This window comes from Salvelinus sp. IW2-2015, linkage group LG14 (genome assembly GCF_002910315.2).
Source record: "Salvelinus sp. IW2-2015 linkage group LG14, ASM291031v2, whole genome shotgun sequence".
NCBI classification, from domain to species: Eukaryota; Metazoa; Chordata; class Actinopteri; order Salmoniformes; family Salmonidae; genus Salvelinus; species Salvelinus sp. IW2-2015.
The window spans coordinates 13,931,075-13,940,498 of NC_036854.1; the positions used below are offsets into that span (position 1 = coordinate 13,931,075).

The 9,424-nt window shown below is 41.0% G+C and overlaps 1 non-coding gene across 1 annotated transcript; it reads left to right on the forward strand.

The window, feature by feature from the left end:
• Positions 1 to 2,989: 2,989 nt before the first annotated feature.
• trnas-uga (transfer RNA serine (anticodon UGA)) lies at positions 2,990 to 3,062 on the forward strand. Its single transcript has one exon. It is a non-coding gene; the product is annotated as a tRNA-Ser (tRNA).
• The last annotated feature ends 6,362 nt before the right edge of the window (positions 3,063 to 9,424 follow it).

Sequence of the window (9,424 nt, forward strand, 5' to 3'; positions counted from 1 at the left end):
TTTTCTTTAGGACCACTAGATGGCAGGTTATTGCTTTATTTCCGGAGGTGCACATTTACTAAATATCACGCTAGAGTTGGTCACTCTGACATGGTAAATGGTATAATTTGTCATTCATTGATTGATTTGATCAATAATCAAACTTGATGTCGATTACAGATTTGTTTCTTTCGAAGTGTCTCTTCAATATGATCTCACAGAGACAAAGCTATATGCCTATGTTTTCCTCATATACTGCAAGTCAGCATCTATATTTACACCGTTGTTTTGTTTTGTCATAAATTAGTATGTTGTGTTAATTGGGACAGGACGATGAAAGCAAATTGGTGCCATATTAAACAAATATATTTTTAAGTTAAAAAAAATTGTTTTTTGGGTGGGGGACTGACAAAACCAGGAATTTGGTGGCTAATTAGCTGGTGTCAGGAGCCTGTATTTTGTGGAAAATATTTTTTTTTTTGGTGGGCCGTATGTAATTTGCAGCGGGAGGCAACGGTTACCCAAATCACACAAAATAATAGTTTGGCAGTGACATTCTAAAAGTAAAGCACTAAACCAGGACAAATACGGACAGGCCTCTACTAGAGATCATTCCCAGCTCTGTCACAATAGTTTCATTTCATATTTACGAGCAAATATCCTGCCAAAAAGCCCTATGTTTCCCATAACTTTGAACTCAGTGCTCAGAACTTTTGCTTCAGAAACCTGAAGGTAGCCCCGCTTAATCTCTTACAAAGCTTTTACAGCTCTGAATTTACTGTTTCTCCCACAGTAGATTTAAGAGGGTACATTTCAGAAGAGCTGGCCTACACAACATAGAGATGGCACACACAGTAATGGAAGCCTGAGAAAGGAGTTATTCTGCAGAGGAGGGCGTCAGCCATGCTGGCAGGGCGTAAGGTCCTGTGGAAAGAATGACCTCATAATGCTGCCACCTCTGATGGTCCTCTTCTCTCCACGTGGAGAAGGCAGGTTTATGTGTTTATTGGAAATATGCAGTCATCTCCTCCAGGAGCCCGTGACCCTGCCAGAGCATCAGCTTCAGCTTCATCCCAGCCCAATTCTCACAGAACCCAAGCACAGTGCAGCAGTGGGGTGGAGAGTGGAAATGACTAGAGAGAGCGTGGGAGCAAATTGTTGTTAATTTGCTTCGGTGCAGTACACTATTGAGCCAGATGCWTATGTGCTTTATGGCTGAGATTTAGGGCTGGTGGTTTCCCGGACCCAGATTAACCCTGTTCATGGACAGAAATAGCATTTTCAATGGGGATTCTCTTATTCTGGGTCCAYGAAACCAGCCCATTCAGGGTGGCAGGTAGCCTAGTGGTTAAGAGTGTTGGGCCAGTAACCAAAAGATGGTTGGAATCCCAGAGACGGCTAGGTGGAAAAAATCTGCCGTTCTGCCCTTGAGCAAGGCAGTTACGACTAGGTATCCCCCTTTCCCTGCAGTACAACATGTATCAGATACTGCTTTACCACAGTGGGGAACCACCTAGTCTAACGATGGTGCCCCCAACTTGTGGCCCATTGTAACTCCTACCCTAAACATTTCTGCTATATGGATGTATTGTTATCTATAGCTAGGCAGTCCTGTAATTTCCTGTTTAGAGAAAGAGAGTAGGAAAGTTTCCCTAACTGTGGCTTCTTTCAGCTATGCTTTACCCCTGTGCTGGTTATAATAACATCTGCCTGTGGCTGACAGAGGTAGGGGGACCACACACCGCCACGTATGGAGGGTCTGGCTCTGGAGGGCAGACTGAGCAGTACTGCCGACCCACCGACCAACAGACCCACCTGCTCTGCTGTGGTCCCCGTGTCCAGCCTGACCAGCTGAAGCCTCCAACAAAAGCAAACAAGGCCGTAAAATGCAGAGTTGGGGTGCTGTCTTTGGAAAGGCCTCCTTCTGATGTAAGGCAATATGGCTTGCACATGGGGGTGATCGAGAGCACTCCCCCACAACAAAATGGACTGTGCTTCTCTTTTTTTATATATCGTTTCTTTCTTTATTCAGACGAGACAAAAATAAACAAACAAGATACACACACAGACATATGCAGCCTAACATCAACAAGACTATTTCCATTCCCACCCACCCCATCCCCTCCAGAGGTAGGCAGACCTACAATTAAGGGAGACAATTTCATTAATCGTCAGTTCATAATCTAGCCTAAAGTATTTTATGAAACTGCCAATAGGTCTACTGAATGATGAAGGTGCATACATCAGCAACACAACGGGGYAAAAAATATATATAAAAAAAACAATGCATGGGAGATGCGCCTGGAATTTTTACAGGTCATTCTTTCAAAATAAATGTTAAGATGGTCATCAGATACATATGGACCATCATCCTCTGCCCCAAGTAAATAAATAAATAATAATCACATATTCATTATTATACATTGAACAATATACACTTCCGTTCAAAAGTTTGGGGTCACATAGAAATGTCCTTGTTTTTGAAAGAAAACTAATTATTTGTCCATTAAAATAACATAAAATTGATCAGAAATAGAGTGTAGACATTGCTAATGTAGTAAATGACTATTGTAGCTGGAAACGGCTGACACCATAGGTGTACAGAGGCCCTTTATCAGCAACCATCACTCCTGTGTTCCAATGGCACGTTGTGTTAGCTAATCCAAGTTTATCATTTTAAAAAGCTCATTGATCATTAGAAAACCCTTTTGCAATTATGTTAGCACAGCTGAAAACTGTTGTACTGATTGCAGAAGCAATAAAACTGGCCTTCTTTAGACTAGTTGAGTATCTGGAACATCAGRATTTGTGGGTTCTTTTACGGCCGGAAACTCGTCAGTCTATTCTTGTTCTGAGAAATGAAGGCTATTCCATGCGAGAAATTGCCAAGAAACTGAAGATCTCGTACAACTCTGTGTACTACTCCCTCCACAAAACAGCACAAACTGGCTCTAACCAGAATAGAAAGAAGAGTGGGAGGCCCTGGTGCACAACTGAGCAAGAGGACAAGTCCCGTGTGGCTCAGTTGGTAGAGCATGGCGCTTGAAACGCCAGGGTTGTGGGTTCATTCCCCACGGGGGGACCAGGATGATATGTATGAACTTTCCAATTTGTAAGTCGCTCTGGATAAGAGCGTCTGCTAAATGACGTAAAATGTAAAAACAAGTACAATATAGTGTTTAGTTTTAGAAACAGATGCCTCACAAGTCCTCAACTGGCAGCTTCATTAAATAGTACCCGCAAAACATCAGTCTCAACGTCAACAGTGAAGAGGCGACTCTGGGATGCTGACTGACGAGTTTCAGAACAAAGTCCTTAGTTTCTGGACATTTTGAGCCTGTAATTGAACCCACAAATGCTGATGCTACAGATACTCAACTAGTCTAAAGAAGGACAGTTTTATTGCTTCTGCAATCAGTACAACTGTTTTCAGCTGTGCTAACATAATTGCAAAGGGTTTTCTAATGATCAATTAGCCTTTTAAAATGATTACCTTGGATTAGCTAGCACAACGTGCCATTGGAAAGCAGGAGTGATGGTTGCTGATAATGGGCCTCTGTACACCTATATAAATATTCCATTAAAAAATCAGCTGTTTCTAGCTACAACAGTCATTTACAACATTAACAATGTCTGCACTGTATTTCTGATCAATTTGATGTTATTTTAATGGACAAAAAATGTGATTTCTTTCAAAAACAAGGACATTTCTAAGTGACCCCAAACCTTTGAACGGTAGTGTATATACAATTAAGGGAGACAATTTCATTAATCGTGAGTTCATAATCTGTTATGGTTACACATTGATGGGAGAATGTCATTAATGCTATCGAAATATTGCCGTATCTGAGAACATGAATAATGAGTTACTAGCTCCACCTGCTGATCACTGCAGGAATGGAGCCCATACTAGGTCACAGTCAGTGAGGAACGATCCTGCTTCCAATGTCCCTTGTAYCTCAGTTGGTAAGAGCATGGTGCCTGCAACACCATGGTTGTGGGTTCTTATACCCATGGGGGACCGGTATGAAAATGTATGTGCTCACTACTATAATTTGCTCTGGATAAGAGTTTTGACAAAAAATTACTATTTTTGCYGAAGGGCCAGCAAGATCCACCTCCTTGTGAGAGAAGAATGAACTCTGTCACTTAATGTAGAGGCCAACATTATACATTTATTAGAAACGCAAAAATCAGTCCCCACTACTTCACAAATAGCATAGATGATACTATTGCACCAGTCTGGAATAGAGGCACAGAACAATTAAATATGAAGGATTGATCCTGTGTCTCTCTTGCATCTCCAACAGTTATCATTCGGCAATATCTTGGTTTTACACAGCTTCTCTGGAGTCCAGTGCCACCTGTGAATCACTTTAGCTTGTATACATTTGTTACCCATTTCTTTATAGGTTGTATTTTGTTAACTTTTGCCAGTGGTTCAGCCATTTCATCTAGTAGGCAAGAATATACTGTAAAGGAGGTCAAGCGTTTTCTATTGTTTTATTTAAACAAAAGCCTTTCAAATTTAGTTTTTAGTTGAACTAGTCAGAGGTTGACAAAGGTTTTTAGCCAGACAGCTCTGCAATTGTAGGTACTCACTGGGCAAAAACTGGTTGAATCAACGTTGTTTCCACGTTATTTCAACCCAAAAAATCAGTGATGACGTTGAATCAATGTGAAAAACTGATAGGATTCGCAAAAAATCATCAACGTAAGAGCATTTCGTATTTTTTTTCACCAAACTTTTAACCTAAATCCAATGACATTCACTTTTGTTGACAACTCAACCAAATGTAAATCAAAACTAGACGTTGAACTGACCTCTGTGACCAGGGGGTATTTCCAAAACTGTGTCGTAGGCAAATCATATGTTACAGAATACAGACAGATGTTCAAAGTTATACCTTCTGAGGCCGTCAGCTTCATCCAGACGCCCCAGTCTGCTGTTTTGCCCCCTATTACAATTGCTTTGTTTTTCTGTTTTTGAGATCCCATTTTATTAAAAACAATTTTTTTTATCACAGCCTCACGGGACATGGTTGGATGACCCTGTTGTCTAAGAGTTAGGGATTGAAATGCCCAGCACCAAGGTGATACTCCCTCCCACATCTCCTTCTCCATATAATACCAGTCAGTTTGTACAGCTCCATTCCATCCTGGTCTTCTACACTTAGCTGTTTAACTGTCGGGCCCAGTAGAACCATTTAAAGTTAGGGAGGCTAAAGCCACCTCTAGAGGGGTGTGCTTGTTGTTTTTTCAAGCCCAAAAACGATGGCCTCCCTTCCCCCATATAAAATCCTATATATTTCTTCAAAGTATGATTCTGGGATTGGCATTGGTAAARGAGATAAGGTATAGTCAGTGTTAGGGACTAGTGAACTACATGTAGCTGTCCCAACAGCATAGCTTTCTTTTCAGCACCATGGAGTGAATTCTTACCACCGCTACACCTGGCTATCAGCGGAGCCTTGTCTAGTTCCCAGACCCAGCAGGAGAACACAGATGTCCCTAATCTGTGCACCAGCAGGACGGGCCTCTGCCCAACCTGCTCCACTCACAGGACAACAACAAGGATTCCTCCAGCTCCTCTGACCCATCCAATAGGCTTTTCTGAGCCAAGAGTGAAATTATCCTCAGTTAAACACAATTATGGCACTGGAGACAAAGGCATTCATGTTTTCCATCTTCCTTCAATAAATACTTGGATCTGCCTGGCTTCTTATGAGACACTCTGTTAGTGTCATCTCTCAGACTTTGTCTGGAACATTGTCTTTCTGGATCAAATTAGCTCATAAACTCATGTCAACGCATGGTTCGTAAGTGGATGCATTCATTCACACATTTGCACATTTTTGGGACAACAGTAATCGCTCTCCCATCGGGCCAGAATAATGAGATCTGATGCTGTGCAACAACCCCCAGGATCCTGTCGGATTATGCATGAGTGCATATTGGAATAATGACTGTTTAGTTTGGATGGCGGATGGCTCATCTGGGTTAGGAGTGAGTCCCGGCCACAGGAATCCACAATAGATTCCAGCCATGTGATGCCCTTCTTCTGTCCAAGATCACTTGGCTCATCCACAATCTCCTGCCTTTCACCCTGACATCCTTTTGGCAGGGCTGCTCTGCATCTGTGGATTGGTGTGGAGCCAGAGGGAATAGTTGGAAACAACCAGACTATTTTACAAGTTATAAAACACTTTTTTTGCACAACTGAATGCTCGTTTACCACATGGAGCATGTGAAATTGTGAAAATGAGGATAATGCCCTTGTAGTGTAAGAGCTGTTTGAAAAAACCACATGAAATTTCAGCCTGTTTTGGTGGGATGGAGTTTTGGCCTCCGGTAAATTAGTTAAAGACCAATAAGAAGGTGAGTTCCAAATCTCTCTGCCAATAGCGGTTATTTTTTGGTTTTCCCCTCCCCACTCAGACCACTCCCAGACAGTCCTAGCAAAATTGTTGCTTGAGAAATTGCTCTTGGAAAAAGCWAATTTTTCTTTATTTTAGACCATTTTGATTGAAAACAATCACAGTAAGGTACTTTACCCAGAAAGAATTTGATATTAAGATAAAAATGCCTGCATTGGGCCTTTAAGTTAATGAGTTAGGACCCACATACTGCATACTAAAGATAATCTCCATGCCAAAGGAAATCAAACTCTAAACTGGCTGTGTTTGCATGTTTTACCCAACGACATTATAAATAAATCACAATTAAGTGAAATGCCTGGGGACCCTAGACTCCAATAAAGTCACAGCTGCGCAGCTATCATTGTGGTGAAACTGTGTGTCATATTTAGAGGCGCTTCGTTATAATCGTTTCTCCCTGGAAACAATTATCTTTGTGGAAGAGAGATTATTTATTTGTAACTATTATCATTTGTGTCATGTCATAACTTTTCTTCGTGGCCTGAAGTTGAAATACTTTTACACTAAATTGTCTAGGGATTTGTGTTCTGGCATCATTCTCGGGTTAATGTCATGGTTTTCGCTTTTGATCCTACACCTATTCCCTCACTATTACGGTGTTAAAAATGCTGCGCAAGGTACAGTATATACTGTAGTTATATCTCTGTGTTGTGTTTGTTGAATAACAACATATTTATATATATATATACAGTGGGGAGAACAAGTATTTGATACACTGCCGATTTTGCAGGTTTTCCTACTTACAAAGCATGTAGAGGTCTGTAATTTTTATCATAGGTACACTTCAACTGTGAGAAACGGAATCTAAAACAAAAATCCAGAAAATTACATTGTATGATTTTTAAGTAATTAATTTGCATTTTATTGCATGACATAAGTATTTGATCACCTACCAACCAGTAAGAATTCGGTCTCACAGACCTGTTAGGTTTCTTTAAAGAGCCCTCCTGTTCTCCACTCATTACTGTATTAACTGCACCTGTTTGAACTCGTTACCTGTATAAAAGACACCTGTCCACACACTCAATCAAACAGACTCCAACCTCTCCACAATGGCCAAGACCAGAGAGCTGTGTAAGGACATCAGGGATAAAATTGTAGACCTGCACAAGGTGGGATGGGCTACAGGACAATAGGCAAGCAGCTTGGTGAGAAGCAACAAATGTTGGCCAATTATTAGAAAATGGAAGAAGTTCAAGATGACGGTCAATCACCTCGGCCTGGGCTCCATGCAAGATCTTACCTCGTGGGGCATCAATGATCATGAGGAAGGTGAGGATCAGCTCAAAACTACACGGCAGTACCTGGTCAATGACCTGAAGAGAGCTGGGACCACAGTCTCAAAGAAAACCATTAGTAACACACTACGCCGTCATGGATTAAAATCCTGGCAGCGCACGCAAGGTCCCCCTGCTCAAGCCAGCGCATGTCCAGGCCCGTCTGAAGTTTGCCAATGACCATCTGGATGATCCAGAGGAGGATGGGAGAAGGTCATGTGGTCTGATGAACAGACAAAATAGAGCTTTTTGGTCTAAACTCCACTCGCATGTTTGGAGGAAGAAGAAAGGATGAGTAACCCCAGAACACCATCCCACCGTGAAGCATGGAGGTGGAAACATAATTTTTTTGGGATGCTTTTCTGCAAAGGGGACAGGATGACTGCCACCGTATTGAGGGGAGGATGGATGGGCATGTATCACAGAGATCTTGGCCAAAACCCTCCTTCCCTCAGTAGGAGATTGAAGATGGGTCGTGGCTGGGTCTTCCAGCATGACAACGACCTGAAAGACACAGCCAGGGAACTAAGGAGTGGCTCCGTAAGAAGCATCTCAAGGTCCGGAGTGGCCTAGCCAGTCTCCAGACCTGAACATAGAAAATCTTGGAGGGAGCTGAAAGTCCGTATTGCCCAGCGACAGCCCCGAAACCTGAAGGATCTGGAGAAGATCTGTAGGGAGGAGTGGCGCAAAATCCCTGTGCAATGTGTGGAAAACCTAGTCAAGAACTACAGGAAACCGTATGATCTCATGTAATTGCAAACAAAGGTTTCTGTACCAAATTAAGTTTTGCTTTTCTGATGTATCAAATACTTAGTCATGCAATAAAATGCAAATTAATTCTTACAAATCATACAATGTGATTTTCTGGATTTTTGTTTTAGATTCTGTCTCTCACAGTTGAAGTGTACCATGATACAAATTACAGACCTCTACATGCTTGTAAGTAGGAAAACTGCAAAATCGTCAGTGTATCAAATACTTGTTTCCCCACTGTATATATATATATATATATATTATATATATATATATATATATATATATATATATATATTAACAACATATTCATCTTCTTGTGATGATGTATTAGATTTTTTTAATGTAGGAGAATTTAACACATTAGATCTGGTAAAAGTTAATACAAACAAAACAACATGCGTTTTCTATTTTTTTGAAATGCAAGAGAAAGGCCAAAATATAATATTGCAGTTTAGGTGCAATTTAGTGTGTAAAGTTTCAAATTGATCTAGTGAAGCATTGCAATACTGGACAATATTTTGTATCAATTCGGCACATTAGGGCAGACTTGATACAAAAAATTGTCCAGTATTGCAATATGTGTATCTTATCAAACAAAACTATGCTACATTTTATCTCTGGGACCCTCAGGATGACAAATCAGCAAGATTACTGAATGTAAGTACATGATTTACCTTCAGAGTTGAATGTATCAAACCAGTTGCTGTGATACTTTTTTTGTCGTTGTTGTTCAGTCTCCTCAAACAATAGCATGGTCTTTTTTCACTGTAATAGCTACTGTAAATTGGACAGTGCAGTTAGATTAACAATAATTTAAGGTTTCTGCCCATATAAGACATGTCTATGTCCTGGAAAGTTTGCTGTTACTAACAACTGTCATGCTAATCACATTAGCGCACGTTAGCTCAACCGTCCGGGTATAGGGACACTGATCCCGTAGAGGTTAAAATGTTTTGCAACAACTTTACAAGTGGA